The sequence below is a fragment of the Salmo salar genome, chromosome ssa10, assembly GCF_905237065.1.
Source record: "Salmo salar chromosome ssa10, Ssal_v3.1, whole genome shotgun sequence".
Classification (NCBI taxonomy): Eukaryota; Metazoa; Chordata; class Actinopteri; order Salmoniformes; family Salmonidae; genus Salmo; species Salmo salar.
In genome coordinates, this window is record NC_059451.1 from 102039851 (window position 1) to 102049108 (window position 9258).

The window sequence follows — 9258 nt, forward strand, 5'->3', positions numbered from 1 at the left end:
TTTCTGGGCAAGAGTAGTAACCAGTATAAATCGGGTACGTTTTTTCATCCAGCCATGAAAATACTGCCCCCTATCCTAAACAGGTTAATATATCAGCTCAGTGGTATCAGTCCACTGCCGGTTACACTGAAAACCTACTCACTGCAGCTGCTAGCTTACACTTCAAACACACCAACTGTGTCATTACTGCTGCATAACATTTTGCGCAGCTAGGCAACTATACTGATGCAGGTATCTTTTGCAGATGGTCGCATGCGGTTGGACACATGGAAGAGAGAATAATTTTCACAGTATCCTCAAAACCGTGTCTTTGACACAACTGCTGACAGCTACAGGGACATAAACACAAAAAATGCTGCTTGTAGACAAGTGTCCACGATAGTAGGATTGCCAGGTCAGTTTAGTAGTGAGCTTGTGATACATGTGGCTAGTTAACATTAGCTAGCTAGCTAACCTAGCCAATGAGGTGTGTGAGTGTGAAAGAAATAGTCATAAATTATGCTAGTTACTACCCCTGATAACTTTACCAAATAATCATGTTTGAAAGTGTTTGTCAGATAAATGGTAATAGAAATGGTAGATACTACTTTTCCCCTGATAATTTGGTCAGATAACTGTGTGTACAGTAGGCAACATGTTCATGATAGCTATCTAATAACTATAGTTATGCTAGGTGATTGTTTGGCTTATCATGTTCATGTCTATGTAGAAGAAGATTTTAGGAGGAAGTGGAGAGGACTCGGGGACAGGTTTCAGAGAGAGAGAAGGGCAGAGAAAGAGAAGAAGAGGTCTGGGTCAGCAGCTTCAGGCCAGCAGCCTTGGCGCTTCTGCTACATTCTTTTCTGGATCCATTTATTGTGCCTATGGCAACGAGTGGCAATTTTACAGCCAGACCCTCTACTACGTCATCCACAAGTGTTGTCCCCACCGGTGCATCAAGACCCTCAACGTCATCTACAAGTGCGACCATCGCCTCCAACGGTGCAGGTAGACCCTCTACAACATCTACATCATCCACAAGTATGACCACCACCGGTGCAGCCATGGAAGATGATGAAATGGAGAAAGCACCTCTGGATCTAGGACCACCTGAGATTATTATGAACTTCACGGAAGTAATCACGGAGGACCTCGTTGAACAGGATGTGGCCGTGGAGACAAACGAGGAGAGAAACAGAGAGAGAAACGAAGAGGAACATCACACCAGGCGTCATCGGAGGTACCAGCCCCCAGATCCACTCAACTCATTTCAGCAGAGGCTCCTCCAAGCCGTCGAGAGGGATGCAGCCCAACCTGATGCTCACATGAAGGAGGATGAAGAGACCCTCTTTGCCATGAGCCTGGTGCCAACACTGAAGAGGCTGCCCCAGCAAAAAAAAACAGCAGTCAAGGTTAAAATGTATCAGCTACTTTTCGAAGCCGAGTTCAATGGTACATTTTTTTTCTTCTCTACATCACAGGTAGTGTCATAAGTGTTGTGACAGTGAAGTAAAGTAGGTCATTTTTACAGTATACTCATGTAGGCTAATTGGTATTTCAGATCAAAGTATTAACCCCTTCCCTCTCCCATTAACGTCAGTATTATACACACCTAGCACGGTACATCAGATGAGCAGGAGCACTAATTAAGGTTATACTACATACAGTTAGTATGATAACAAAGGGAAAGGGTAACCTATGGTCCATACAAATAGTACAGTTTACCACCATGTTCACTGGCCTGACAAAATACAGGTGGAAAAAATACAAATTAGGAAGAGAATGTGTTTTTACTTTCATCTTGTCTTAGATCTGCAAAGGTGTAGGGAAGAAATAAGCAGATTAAGTCTAAATGAGATATTAATAAACAACTGACTATGAAAACATAATTTAATAAGTATTCAAGTACAGGAAAAAACATGACAGGTATGTGTGTTGTAAAAATGTTTTAAAAAATAGAACTATTGAAAGAGGTGTGTGTGTGTGTGTGCACGTGTAAAAAAAAATGTTTTAAATGAATGTGTAGCCTGTAATCTGTAAGAGAACAAGAGCATGTATTTTTGGCACAACTGCAGACAGATACAGGGACTACTCATAAAGCCTAGACGTAGTAGGGGAACTTCAGACATGGCCATAAAGAGCGAGAGGGCAGGGCACTGGAGATCTGAGGTACAAAGAGGAGTGAAGGAGAGGTGTGTGTGTGTGTGTGTGTGTGTGTGTGTCTCTGAAAAAAATAAAATAATATTGTCACGAGAATTTTATCCCAATGTTCTAACCGAACTATTTTATAGCTTTGACCAATTCACCCGAGGTTGTAAATCCTGGGTTCAAAATAAGAATTAGGCAAAGTCTCAGATACTGCAAAAGGTTCGTAGTTTATTCAGAGAATGTTCTAAAGTCAACCAAAATTTTAAGTCTTTATAACCCCCCTCTACACACAGGTTGATCACTTTTCTATCAGCCTTGGCAGTTACTCTCCTTTCCTCCCCAGATAAGAGGGACCTTGGAAGGGCCCTCCTGTTGTCAGCTTTTTCAGAGTTATCACTTGTAGACTACCAGCCTCTGTTTTCTCAATCATACATTTCTCCCTCTTAACTTGTCCCACATTACTACATAGTAACACAATGGTCTAGTCACACATATTATGACTCAACACATTTCATACATTTATATGATTTCAGGGTGGAATACTTTAGTCATTACTTTAAACATATAAATTCCCTTATCAAATATGTAGCCATAACACAGCTAAACAAACAAATGGCCCCTGGATGTCATGGACCAGTTGATGGAACATAACTTCACAAAAAGTTTCAACAACCTGGTTTTCAAGAGGTTTTAAATTAAAGAAATATATTCACCTTTAGTCTCATAAAAGACCAACAAGAGCATCTGTGAATTCTCCGGTGTATGCGTTTCAATTCAGTCAATTCAGAAATCTTTGTAACACTAATAATGAATGCTATCCTAAGACTTTATAAACAAATTACTTTATGAATTGACTGAATTTCAACGGAACTGACATGTGTGAAAAGAAAAACACAATGAGGGAGGTCAAAACAACAACCAGACAACTCTTCTCCTCTTCCTGTCCTTCCCGTGAGCTGGTCGGCTAAACTGACTCCATCTCTGGAAGGGAAGACAAAAACAACATACAAGCTTAACATAACATAGATCTCACCTTTTATGGTGTTATATTAACTAAATACTGCTTGTATAGTGTAGTTAGAGGCATACATATTGGAACAGTGCGGTAAAGTTGGTAATACTCGCTGTAATATTTGTATTTCAGATCAAAAGATGAATATGACGGGCAAATATTTAGACAGCAAACTGTTGTTTTGGGATATTTTCTAACCTAGAAACAACAGCTATACATTTGCCTCATATTAAGGTGTGGTCTTTACTCCCAAATGTCACTTAAATATAGCTTCCAAATGAAGAGAGACAATGATACATAAAGTAATCTGGGGAGAAAAAAAAATGCAGTTTTATGGACAACGGTGGATGGTTCTTAAAATAACCTTTGTGTTATGGGGCTCTTAAAAGAGCTGTTTCACTCCACGGCATACTGCCATGGGACTTCACCTGCTGGCGATGAGAAGTAGGTGGTCAGCTTCTCCCTCACCTGGAGTGCCTGTCTGGGGGCGTTGTTGGCACCTGCCCTGGTGACATCAGGTAGGTGGCCATTTGGCGTGCCCATCTCCATCCGGAGCGGCTCCTGGAATGACCTCCGCAGGTAGTTGTAGAGAACACATGTGGCCTTCACGCAGGCATCGACATTTGAGGGGCTGTGACCAAGCACTCTCCGATACATTCTCCACCGGGCTGCCAGAATGCCAAAGGTGCATTCAACAACTAACCTTGCCCTGGACAGTCAGTTGTTAAAGATCCTTACAGGCTTTGGCAATGGCAGCTGGCGTCCAGCGTAGGGCCTCATGAGGTTGGGTCTTAAAGGGAAGGCCTCATCGCCGAAGGAAGACGTGGAGAACAGGTCCCAGGTCTTCAGCCCCAGGGAGTGATGCAGGTGGTGGAATCACCAGGGTGCCATCCTGAAGTGCCTGGCCGAAGCCAGAGTCCCGGAGGGTCCCGCCATCACTTCCTTGCCGTAAGCACCAACATCGACAACACGGAAACAGTAGATGGCATCTACTACAGCCAAGAGTACAACTGAATATGTACCCTTGTAGTTGTAGAATTGCGAACCTGAGCACGGTGGAGCCTGGATTACTACGTTTCCCGTCAATGGAGCAAAGACAGTTGGGGAAATTCCACCTCTCCAGGAACTCGGCAGCGATGGCCCTCCAGTCTTCCTCCTTGGGGACAGGCATGTATTCACCAACCAGACAGTCCCAAATGGCTTGTGCCACAGAGGGGACAATGCCTGCCACCGTGGACCGTCCAACTCGGAAGCTGAATCCTATGGTCCTGTAGGAGTCCCCTGTCGCCAAAAATCTGAAATATAATTCAAAATAATTATCAATTGTGTGTAACTTGAATTCAAATCAAATTTATTTATAAAGCCCTTCTTAGATCAGCTGATAACTCAAAGTGCTGTACAGAAACCCAGCCTAAAACCCCAAACAGCAAGCAATGCAGGTGTAGATGCACAGTGGCTAGGAAAAACTCCCTAGAAAGGCCAGAACCTAGGAAGAAACCTAGAGAGGAACCAGGCTATGAGGGGTGGAGTTTATAACAGAATTTGGCCAAGATGTTCAAATGTTCATAGATGACCAGCAGGGTCAAATAATAATAATCACAGTGGTTGTCGAGGGTGCAAGAGTTCAGCACCTCAGGAGTAAATGTCAGTTGGCTTTTCATAGCTGATCATTCAGAGTATCTCTACCGCTCCTGCTGTCTCTAGAGAGCTGAAAACAGCAGGTCTGGGACAGGTAGCACGTCCGGTGAACAGGTCAGGGTTCCATAGCCGCAGGCAGAACAGTCGAAACTGGAGCAGCAGCACGGCCATGTGGACAGCAAGGAGTCATCAGACCAGGTAGTCCTGAGGCATCGTCCTAGGGCTCAAGTCCTGAGAGAGAGAGAAAGAGAGATAGAGAGCATTAGAGACAGTATACTTAAATTCACACAGGACACCGGATAAGACAGGAGAAATACTCCAGATAAAACAGACTGACCCTAGCCCCCCGACACAAACTACTGCAGCATAAATACTGGAGGCTGAGACAGGAGGGGTCGGGAGACACTGTGGCCCATCCGAAGATACCCCCGGACAGGGCCAAACAGGCAGCATATAACCCACCCACCTTGCCAAAGCACAGCCCCCACACCACTAGAGGGATATCTCCAACCAGCAACTTAGCATCATGAGACAAGGCCGAGTATAGCCCACAAAGATCTCCGCCACGGCACAACCCAAGGGGGGGGGGGCAACCCGGACAGGAAGATCACGTCTGTTACTCAACCCACTCAAGTGATGCACCCCTCCTAGGGACAGCATGGAAGAGCACCAGTAAGCCAGTGACTCAGCCCCTGTAATAGGGTTAGAGGCAGAGAATCCCAGTGGAGAGAGGGGAACCAGCCAGGCAGAGACAGCAAGGTTGGTTCGTTGCTCCAGTGCCTTTCCGTTCACCTTCACACTCCTGGGCCAGACTACACCCAATCATAGGACCTATTGAAGAGATGAGTCTTCAATAAAGACTTAAAGATCGAGACAGAGTCCGTCTCTCTCACATGGGTAGGCAGACCATTCCATAAAAATGGAGCTCTATAGGAGAAAACCCTGCCTCCAGCTGTTTTCTTAGAAATTCTAGGGACAGTAAGGAGGACTGCGTCTTGTGACCATAGCGTACGTGTAGGTATGTACGGCAGGACCAAATCTGAAAGATAGGTAGGAGCAAGCCCATGTAATGCGTTGTAAGTTAGCAGTAAAACCTTGAAATCAGCCCTTGCCTTAACAGGAAGCCAGTGTAGAGAGGCTAGCACTGGAGTAATATGATCAAATATTTTGGTTCTAGTCAAGATTCTAGCAGCCGTGTTTAGCACTAACTGAAGTTTATTTAGTGCTTTATCCGGGTAGCCGGAAAGTAGAGCTTGCAGTAGTCTAACCGAGAAGTGACAAAAGCATGGATTCATTTTTCTGCATCATTTTTGGACAGAAAGTTTCAGATTTTTGCAATGTTACATAGATGGAAAAAAGCTGTCCTTGAAACAGTCTTGATATGTTCGTCAAAAGCTAGATCAGGGTCAAGAGTAACGCCGAGGTCCTTCACAGATTTATTTGAGACGACTGTACAACCATCAAGATTGTCAGATTCAACAGAAGATCTCTTTGTTTCTTGGGACCAAGAACAAGCATCTGTTTTTTCCGAGTTTAAAAGTAGAACATCTGCAGCCATCCACTTCCTTATGTCTGAAACACAGGCGTCCAGCAAGGGCAATTTTGGGGCTTCACCATGTTTCATCGAAATGTACAGCTGTGTGTCGTCCACATAGCAGCGAAAGTTAATATTATGTTTCCAAATGACATCACCAAAAGGTAAAATATATAGTGAAAACAATAGTGGTCCTAAAACGGAACCTTGAGGAACACCAAAACTTAGTTGATTTGTCAGAGGACAAACCATCCACAGAGACAAACTGATATCTTTCCGACAGATAAGATCTAAACCAGGCCAGAACTTGTCCGTGTAGACCAATTTGGGTTTCCAATCTCTCCAAAAGAATGTGGTGATCGATGGTATCCAAAGCAGCACTAAGGTCTAGGAGCACGAGGACAGATGCAGAGGCTCGGTCTGACGCCATTAAAAGGTCATTTACCACCTTTATAAGTGCAGTCTAAGTGCTATGATTGGTTTTAGACCCTGACTGAAGCGTTTCGTATACATTGTCTTCAGGAAGGCAGTGAGTTGCTGCGCAACAGCTTTTTCAATTTTCTTTGAGAGGAATGGGAGATTCGATATAGGCCAATAGTTTAAAATATTTTCTGGGTCAAGGTTTGGCTTTTTCAAGAGAGGCTTTATTACTGCCACTTTTAATGAGTTTGGTACACATCCGGTGGATAGAGAGCTGTTTATTACGTTCAACATAGGAGGGCCAAGAACAGGAAGCAGCTCTTTCAGTAGTTTAGTTGGAATAGGGTCCAGTATGCAGCTTGAAGGTTTAGGGGCCATGATTATTTTCATCATTGTGTCAAGAGATATAGTACTAAAACACTTGAGTGTCTCCCTTGATCCTAGGTCCTGGCAGAGTTGTGCAGAATCAGGACAACTGAGCTTTGGAGGGATACGCAGATTTAAAGAGGAGCCCGTAATTTGCTTTCTAATGATCATGATATTTTCCTCAAAGAAGTTCATGAATTTATCACTGCTGAAGTGAAAGCCATCTTCTCATGCTGCTTTTTAGTTAGCTTTGCGACAGTATCAAAAATAAATTTTGTATTGTTCTTATTTTCCTCAATTAAGTTGGAAAAATAGGATGATCGAGCAGCAGAGAGGGCTCTTCGATAATGCACGGTACTGTCTTTCCAAGCTAGTCGGAAGACTTCCAGTTTGGTGTGGCGCCATTACCGTTCCAATTCTCTGGAAGCTTGCTTCAGAGCTCGGGTATTTTCTGTATACCAGGGAGCTAGTTTCTTATGACAAATGTTTTTTTGTTTTTAGGGGTGCGACTGCATCTAGGGTATTGCGCAAGGTTAAATTGAGTCCCTCAGTTAGGTGGTTAACTGATTTTTGTACTCTGACGTCCTTGGGTAGGCGGAGGGAGTCTGGAAGGGCATCAAGGAATCTTTGGGTTGTCCGAGAACTTACAGCACGACTTTTGATGATCCTTGGTTGGGGTCTGAGCAGATTATTTGTTGCGATTGCAAACGTAATAAAATGGTGATCCGATAATCCGATAGATTATGAGGAAAAACATTAAGATCCACAACATTTTTTCCACGGGACAAAAGTAGGTCCAGAGTATGACTGTGGCAGTGAATAGGTCCGGAGACATGTTGGACAAAACCCACTGAGTCGATGATGGCTCCGAAAGCCTTTTGGAATGGATCTGTGGACTTTTCCATGTGAATATTAAAGTCACCAAAAATTTGAATATTATCTGTTATGACTACAAGGTCCGATAGGAATTCAGGGAACTCAGTGAGGAAGGCTGTATATGGCCCAGGAGGCCTGTAAACAGTAGCTATAAAAAGTGATTAAGTAGGCTGCATAGATTTTATGACTAGAAGCTCAAAAGACAAAAACGTTGTTTTTCTTTTTGTAAATTGAAATTCGCTGTCATAAATGTTAGCAACACCTCTGCCTTTATGGGATGCGCGGGGGATATGGTCACTAGTGTAACCAGGAGGTGAGGCCTCATTTAACACAGTAAATTCAGGCTTAAGCCATGTTTCAGTCAGGCCAATCACACCAAGATTATGATCAGTGATTAGTTAATTGACTATAACTTCCGTGGAAGCTAGGGATCTAACATTAAGTAGCCTTATTTTGAGATGTGAGGTATCACAATCTCTTTCAATAATGGCAAGAATGGAGGAGGTCATTATTCCAGTGAGATTGCTAAGGCGAACACCGCCATGTTTAGTTTTACCCAACCTAGGTTGAGACACAGACACGGTCTCAATGGGGATAGCTGAGCTGCCTGGCTGGCTTGCACCCTGCTGCCTGGCTGGCTTGCACCCTGCTGCCTGGCTGGCTTGCACCCTGCTGCCTGGCTGGCTTGCACCCTGCTGCCTGGCTGGCTTGCACCCTGCTGCCTGGCTGGCTTGCACCCTATCTCATTGTGGAGCTAGGGGAGTTAGAGCCCTATCTATGTTCGTAGATAAGATGAGAGCACCCCTCCAGCTAGGATGGAGTCCGTCACTCCTTAGCAGGCCAGGCTTGGTCCTGTTTGTGGGCGAGTCCCAGAAAGAGGGCCAATTATCTACAAATTCTATCTTTTGGGAGGGGCAGAAAACAGGTTTCAACCAGTGATTGAGTTGTGAGACTCTGCTGTAGAGCTCATCACTTCCCCTAACTGGGAGGGGGTCAGAGACAACTACTCGATGCCGACATCTTTCTAGCTGATTTACACGCTGAAGCTATGTTGCGCTTGGTGACCTCTGACTGTTTCATCTTAACATCGTTGGTGCCGACGTGGATAATAATATCCCTATACTCTCTACACTCGTCAGTTTTAGCTTTAGCCAGCACCATCTTCAGATTAGCCTTAACGTCGGTAGCCCTGCCCCCTGGTAAACAGTGTATGATCGCTGGATGATTCGTTTTAAGTCTAATACTGCGGGTAATGGAGTCGCCAATGACTAGGGTTTTCAATTTG